Genomic DNA, 8,867 nt, shown 5'->3' with positions numbered 1-8,867 from the left:
CACTCACTCACTCACTCACTCACTCACCACACACTCCCACTCACTCACACACACACACTCACTCACACTTTCACTCACACACACACTCACTCACTCTCTCTCACACACACACACTCACTCACTCACTCACTCACTCACACACTCTCACTCACTCACACTCTCACTCACTCACACTCTCACTCACTCACTCACACTCACTCACTCACTCACTCACTCACTCACTCACTCACTCACTCACTCACTCACTCACTCACTCACTCACTCACTCACTCACTCACTCACTCACTCACTCACTCACTCACTCACTCACTCACTCACACACTCACACACTCCCACTCACTCACACTCACTCACACTCACACACACACACACACACACACACACACACACACACTCTCACTCTCATATTCGCACCAAGGTTATTTTCATAAACGAAAACTGAAACTAAGACTAAAACTATTGGTCAAAAAACATTTTCGTAAACTGAAAAAATAAAATAAAAATCATAATAAATGAAAAACTAAACCTAAACGAAACTAACAACAGTTACTGAAAATTTTACTGAAATAAAATAATAATTAGCAAAAATAAATAAACGTTTTCGTATTTGTTTATCACACACGACGCGCAGAAAGACGCGCAACAATATCGTGTGCACAGACAACGCACCGGAATCGAATTCTCTTTCGCGCTTGAACGAACAATAACACACACCATTATGCCAAAATGTCCGTTTGGGTCGGTTTATGTTCACACCTTAAAGGTCCCATGACATGAAATTTCCACTTTCTGAGGTTTTTTAACATTAATATGAGTTCCCCTAGCCTGTATATGGTATGGTCCCCAAGTTTCAAAAAATTTTAATCGGTGTAAATCGAGCTTTTGCTATTTTTCTCTGCCTTTGAGAAAATGGAAGCTCAACCGGGCTGATCTTGAATCTCCTCCTTATGACGTCATAAGGAGAAATGTTACCTCCCCTTTCTCTGCTTTGCCCGCCCAGAGAATATTTCTCGCCCATGAGAAAATGAGCAAGGAAGTAGAACGCGCGCGCGCGCGATTTTAGTTTGTCCACGAGAGATATCATGGCTTTTGAGCGAGCGAAGCATAATAATTGCTCAATAATTGGATGTACAAATGTACATCGAATGGTCAATACAGAGCTGGGCTTGCTGAATGTCGGACAAGTAAGTCAACAAATTATATATAAGTGTGTTGCTTTACTGTTTATGGTTACCTAGCTTGTTACACGTAGAATGTGGCTGTCACATTAGCTATGCAGTTACTTGCGCTAATGTAAAGGTAGACAGCATCAAGTTACACATACTGTAACGCGAGTGTTGTACATTTCTTTGTTATTTGGATAACCGTTTCCTGTTGGTTATATGGCGCGCACGATATCCGCATTTCAAGATCGCAGAGCTTGATGTAATTGTAATAAGATAAATACAGACGTTACAGATCTCTCATGAAAAGGCAACAGTAGGTTCGCGTTAGCTACATGATGATAACTGTAAACCATCCGAATAAAGTACCGTATCCAGACATAATATTTTAAACTAACCATTCGGAAACGTCCTGCTGGAGCCGCTGAGTTGCAACTTCTTCATCCGTTGCTTCTCCATCTGGATCAGATTCTGGGTCAAACTGAAATGCTTCACAGCAGGTTGTGTTGGCTGTAGTCTGATGAATTGAGTTTTAAAAAAAAATTTTTTTTATTTAATGTACCAGTCACTCTGCTACATTTACAGCTGAAAAAAGTAAACTAGGCATGTTTAAGATTTCATCTTTAATATGAATTAGTTTGTCTGAATTAGTTTGTCAGAATTTTTCATAGTTTTTTCTTGTATACTTTTAAGTTCCATTTATTTGGTGCTTTGTTCAATCTCAAACCATTATTTTATTTTTATTATTAAGATATCTGCACAAGAGTTAACTGTAATCTGGGCAAACATTAAACTTTGCTGAAATTAAGCGTCTCGCTTTGGTCTACACTGGAAGTGTTCTGTTTGCTCTGCTAAACTACATTTACTAAAACTCAAACTAAATAAAATAAAAACTAAATAGAAATGTGTTTGCAAAATAAAAACTAAACTAAAACTAACAAAACCATTAATGAAACTAACTAAAACTAAACTGAAATTTAAAGCAAAACTGAAAACGACATTAAAATAAAAACTAATTTAAAAAAGCAAAACTATAATAACCTTGATTCGCACTCACACTCAATCACACACTCCCACTATCTCAAACACTCTCACTCACTCTCACTCATACTCTCACACATTCACTCACACTCACACACACACTCCCACTCTCTCACTCACACTCTCACACACTCACTCACACTCTCTCTCTCTCACACACACACACTCTCACACTCACTCACTCACTCACACTCACCCACACTCACTCACTCACACACTCACTCACACTCACACACTCTTTAACTCACACTCTCACACACACACACACTCACTCACTCACTCACTCACTCACACTCACACACACACATACTCACACACATACTCTCACTCTCTCACTCCCACTCAATCACTCACTCCCACTATCTCACACACTCCCACTCACTCACTCTCACTCCCACTCTCTCACTCACACTCACACACACACACACTCACTCACACTCTCTCTCACACACACACACACACACACTCTCACTCTCACTCACTCACTCTCACTCTCACTCACACACACACACACACTCACACTCACTCACTCACTCACACTCACTCACTCACTCACACACACACACACACACTCACTCACTCACTCTCACACTCTCTCACTCTCACACACACACACACACACACACACACACACACTCACTCACTCACTCACTCACTCACTCACTCACTCACTCACTCACTCACTCACTCACTCACTCACTCACTCACTCACTCACTCACTCACTAACACTCACACACACACACACACACACACACACTCACTCTCTCACACTCACTCTCTCTCTCTCTCTGTCTCATAGAGCAATTGTATAAAACGTGGCATGCAAAAAAAAAAAAAAGATATGAAGAGGTGAGCCCTAACACACACACATGCACAAACACACAACTTACAGTTTTTTTTTATTCGCTTTGGTACTATTTTCACAAGTCAGGTGTACATTTTCACAACTCTTAGTGCAAAAATCCAAACTGATCACACGTGTAACACAGCTAGTCATTCTTTCAAAACCTGATCTCATGCTTTCATTACAGTTATACACATTTCAGTCCACATAACCATAGTTTCAAACACAAGATTATTGTAATATGTAATGAGAACATTTGGTTTAATCACAGAAACACAACAGTATGATCTTATTTCAATTTAGTACTTTTAACAATCAGTTCATCCAACAGCAAACAATGCAAGATACATGTTTCAAATCACAGTTGTTGCTGAATTAATTACAGTAATACAGGCTATGCCACATTAGAAGTAATCGAATCCATAATGTTTGTAATAGTATCTATCCAGTGTGTTATCAAAAGGTGTGATGAAGTACATCCATGAGGTTCTGTGCTAGAACAGAGTTTGCTGGCAATACAGTAAATGATTTCACTCTATACCATTTGACTGAATCTATACAGTAGTGGACCTTTATAGATGAAGGTTGAGTTACAGTAATTCGGCAGTCTCTACCATGGTAATCTGTTTACAGTATTGCATACTGTAATGTAAAATGCTGTATTTGATGCCATCTGTCTCCCTTCTACTGATGCATCAGTCATTGACTGTTTTCTCTCTCTCTCTCTCTCTCTCTCTCTCTCTCTCTCTCTCTCTCTCTCTCTCTCTCTCTCTCTCTCTCTCTCTCTCTCTCTCTCTCTCTCTCTCTCTCAGACACACACACACACACACACACACACACACACACACACGTGTGCACACACTTTGAACATCATGGTGGTTATCTATAAATCACTTATGTAAAAAGAATTCATTACATTTGGTTATCCATATCAGAAATTGCAAACAAGTTCTATAGTGTATTGAATCAATATCTATAGGTGTACCAAATGATTCATTGATTAACCATTAAGATCATTTGGATTAAATCATAGACAAATGTATTAAACTGAACAAGAAGAGATGCAAATCAAAGGTTTGATAGTAAGAGCTTTATGAAAGGCAGTGACTGTGAATGAAACATGTATGTAGACGAAACACTTATTTTGTGTTGTGAAAAGGATACTGTGTGATTTTGTGTATTGTGCTAACACAATTGAAAACATGATGAAATGTTTGAAAAAAGTGCACTTTTGATGATCTGTTGTGATATTAGCACTAAGAGTTTTGAAAATGTACACCTTACTTGTGAAAATAGTACCAAAGCGAATAAAAAAAACTATGTATGTATGCCATGTGATACTGTAAACATGGTAGAGACATGGTAGTTACATTACTGTACCTCAGCCTTCATCTGTAAAGGTCCACTACAGTATATTCAGTCAAATAGTCAAAATCATTTACTGTATTCATTGCCAGCAAACTCTGTTCTAGCACAGAACCTCATGGCTGTGCTTCATCACACCTTTTGATAACACACTGGATAGATGCTATTACAAACATTATGGATTCAATTACATAAGTTAGGTTATGCACATGTATTTTCTAATGTGGCATAGCCTGTATTACTGTAATTCAGCAACAACTGTGATTTGAAACATGTATCTTGCATTGTTTGCTGTTGAATGAACTGATTGTTAAAAGTACTAAATTGAAATAAGATCATACTGTTGTGTTTCTGTGATTAAACCAAATGTTCTCATTACATATTACAATAATCTTGTGTTTGAAACTATGGTTATGTGGACTGAAATGTGTATAACTGTAATGAAAGCATGAGATCAGGTTTTGAAAGAATGACTAGCTGTGTTACACGTGTGATCAGTTTGGATTTTTGAGTTTTGAAAATGTACACCTGACTTGTGAAAATAGTACCAAAGCGAATAAAAAAAACTGTAATGTAAAATGTTGTATTTGATGCCGTCTGTCTCCCTTCTACTGATGCATCTCTGATCAATCTGATGTTTTACAGTCATTGACTGTTTCCTCTCTCTTATACTCTATTCTGCTTTACAGTATTTGCACAAATGGCAAATTTCTCTGTATCTTTCTCTCTCACACACACACACACACACACACACACACACACACACACACACACACACACACACACACACACACACACACACACACACACACACACACACACACACACACACACACACACACACACACACACTTGCTATGATCTTAACATTTTGAAGATTAGTTTAAATTTGTTTTTTAAATGTGTTTGCTTAGAGAGTATGATATGGGCATAAACGGTAAATAATCAGATGTTACATATTTTATATGCATTAAGTCTTCCTCGTGTTCAAACTCAGATTGTACAAACAAATTTACATCAATATCCTGTACCAGTGTGACGTGTGTATGTGTGTATATATATACTTTTTATATATAGACTTTATTTTTGTGTTTGTCTATTGCAGTTGATGCTGCTGACAGATTTCTCTCTGCATGACAAAAGTGAGGAGCAACGACTTGATGCTTTTCTTCATCAAACTCTTAATGCGTGTCTTCCTGAGTTCTGGAGTTTCTTCAGCTCCTCCTGCTGTTATCATGGCCAAAACTCTGGTGGAGAGAGAATCAGAAACCGTTGAAGCCCACAGACTCGTCTGAGAAATCTTGAGTCGGAGTTGAAACTAAAAGGGAGTGAATTAAGGCACATGCATTCTCTTATTTACAAAGTTACAACTGTTCAATTTCTTTAGCACTTGAATTTTACAGATTAATTTTCAGCCTTTAAAAGTTCAGGCTGATTGAATTTGACATTTTTATGTCTGCAAATAAAAGTTGACTTTTTAAGCTGTCTCGTGAGCCGTTTCTAAATCATCATCGTCAAACCGAATGGTTACAATTCATTAACATTACCATTAACCATTTATAGTAGGGGTGCGACGGTAGGTACATGTATTCGTCCCGAAATGTACGGTACGGACGTCACTGTTCGGTGCATACAGTCACACGACGAATACATCAAAGCCACTAGATGGCTGTAAGTGTATGACATTAAAAATGGCATTTAAAGCATTAAATTAGATTTGAAGATGGCTGCAGAAACCCTGCTTAGATTTAAAACACAAGCACTGATGTTTTACAATAAAAAGTGATACAATGATAACTAATTTGTGTCAGGATTGCACATTAATCAGAGAAATAAAGTGGTATTTACCATTATTTCACAAAAAAAGACAAATGTGCTTATTCAGTCGCATATATTTGTTTATTTGTAATCACACAGAACATCACTGGGGTTGAAAGTATGCACATAAAAAAAAAATTAAAAAAAAGCTACATTCTTATGTGTGCATTACGTTTGATCATTCAATGATCATTTCTTTAATTTTTCCACCAAGTTATATGATCTGAGGAGCTTTGAGCACCCTCTCCAGTCCCAATATAGTGTTATTTCAGCCAGAGCAACCGATGGATCTCCCAAACCCTGCTAGAGTTTCTTCTCTCATGCCACTCGGAGTGATGATGATGATGATGATGATGATGATGATGATGATGTGGAGTCTGAAGCTCACGCGCATGAATCAGTGACAGAAGTAGAGTTGTTTCAGGAGGGATGTATGATTCTGTCTTCAACTTTGAAACGAAGTCTGTCCACAGTGGTGATTAAGACTCTTTGGTGGCCCTGGCCACTGACACCTAGAGTGCCATAAAGTCTTTGTTAAAGCGTTATAAGCCATGAACCGAAGCTGCAAAAACAAACAAGTCACAAATGTCCGGATGTTAAATCTGTGACACTCAGAGTTTTGTGCTGAAGTGGCTGGAATCACTCATGCTTCATAAACTCTACTGGAAGTCTAAAACTACACTAAAAAATGTTATGTTTTTGATTTACGCATTTCAAATAATAGTAAAATTCCATCAAATTGAATTGAATAATCCTTACATAGAATTGTAAATGAGTAAAAAAAAAAAAAAAGATGCAGAAAGGGAAGAGGTAAATGAATATAAAGGAAGGCAATAATAAAACTGCTGATTACAGGAAGTACTCATAAAACTCAAAACTCTAATATGCAAATATTTTATAAGAAGTGCTTGGGTTGAAACAGGAGAGAGGCTGTTTACTGATGGATCAAATGATGGTTCGTGTGACTGGGATTTTAGGGGAATTAATAAACATATTACAGGTTCTCAGTGGGACACACACCTGTTTGTCATGAGCTATGTAGCGCTTGTACTGAATGTGTTTATATTTCTTTTGTTGGATAATGGTTTGAATCTTATACTGTGGACAGTGAGAAGAACTGATTATGGGATACATGAGGGTCTTTATGCACTGATTTCAGTGTTTCAAGTACTTTATAATGCTGAGATACTGTTGATGTTGAAGTCAAACTCGTGCTGGTAGAAATCTAGAGAGAACTGATGAACTCTTCAATCAAATGCTCCAGAAGCTCCTCAATGTCAGCTAGAAAACACACACAAATCTCACAGAGTAAACCAAATAACACAGATTATCTTTCTCAGGGGTTTAGTTACGGTCTCTGCCGATCTTCTTCCAGATTAAAGCTCTTCAAGATGTTTTGTGATGTTTCTGGTCGATGCTCACAGAAGCTTCTGGAAGTTTCCCGTCAATAATGTTCCTCGTCACTGAAGAAGAAACAAGACAGACACACACACACACACGCTGAGAAACACATTATGTGCCAAATGTTCATTAAAGTAAACAAAATACTGTTGTTGAAATGATTGTTCTTCCCCGAGAGAACGAGTGATGGATCTGGGTTTGCTGAATGGGGTCTTTTGTTCCACAGAAGAAAGTTGCAAACTTTGGATAAAATCATCTTACCTTCTTATTCTACTTACCATCATATTCATCTGTTCTCTGCGTGTATTTAACCTACCTTTTACAAAGTTTTCCATAAATATTCAGACTTAACACTGGATTAAGCACAAAAGAAACTGCAGACTGACTGAATGTGTCATTAAGAAGGTCTCGATACGAGACAAGATGTCAGAATAAGAGCCATTGTGAGGGAATGAAATATTTGCAGTGAAATACAGTTTCTTTTCCCTTTTCCGTTCACAGTGAACTTCACACCAATGAAATCGATCAGCATTAGGCAAACCACATCAGACTGACTGCTGTCCAAACGTGTTCTGAGTTACAGACTGAATCAACCATTACAAGGAGTTTTCCAACTGTAGATTTCTCAATAACTGACACAACGCAGGATAGGTTTAACAACCGAACGTGTTTCGTCTTTTTTATTTTGTTTCTCCTGTTCTACACTCCCGCCGGTCCAACCGGACCACACCCACCTTCCCATGTAACCCCAACCTTAAAGGGCTAGCAACATTTATCAACTCTACATCCCTTCCCTTAAGCTAACATTCACCAACTGAACATGTGAATAAGGATAGTATAACATGTAATATATAGAAAGGGTATCCTTAACCAGTGAGATAGTCCTGATAACGTGGGTTAGGACGGCTAACTCTCCCTGAACGAGTCACTACAGGCTGGGCAGTTGCAGCAACATCACCAGTGGCAGGTGCTTCGCTCTGAGATGGTAACACTGTAGATGACAGGAGGGTTGTAAGAGGTCACGCTGGTGGAAGTGGTCTATAATCATCTTCTGAACATTCAGTGGGCGCAGGCTCTTGAACACGGAGGAGGAGACGTCGATTTCTTATGTACTGTCTGCCCTGAGAGGTCCCCACATAGCTGTTAGGTTGAGCAGCATGGCCCTGTACAACTGCCAGTTTGTCGAAACCGCGAGCCATCTGCATCCTTACTGTCTGACCCTGTTGTAAGGGTG

The 8,867-nt window shown here is 38.5% G+C and overlaps 1 protein-coding gene across 3 annotated transcripts in view; it reads left to right on the top strand.

Annotated features, from left to right (window-relative positions):
- The window catches only part of LOC309479465 (uncharacterized protein), a 44,632-nt gene extending 38,737 nt beyond the window's left edge, over window positions 1–5,895 (top strand). For 2 of the 3 annotated variants that reach the window (XM_082143633.1, XM_082143636.1), the window contains one exon: window positions 5,520–5,895. The gene's annotated coding sequence lies outside the window, so the exon portion shown is untranslated. Of the gene's footprint in view, window positions 1–3,004; window positions 3,055–5,519 lie in introns of all 3 variants that reach the window. The other variant, XM_082143635.1, reaches the window with a different exon arrangement.
- Window positions 5,896–8,867: the final 2,972 nt, after the last annotated feature.

The sequence above is a fragment of the Leuciscus leuciscus genome, assembly GCF_965113295.1.
Source record: "Leuciscus leuciscus genome assembly, chromosome: 17".
NCBI lineage: Eukaryota > Metazoa > Chordata > Actinopteri > Cypriniformes > Leuciscidae > Leuciscus > Leuciscus leuciscus.
The sequence above is the reverse complement of the archived record's forward strand: the minus strand, read 5'-3'. Positions and strand labels throughout refer to the sequence as shown.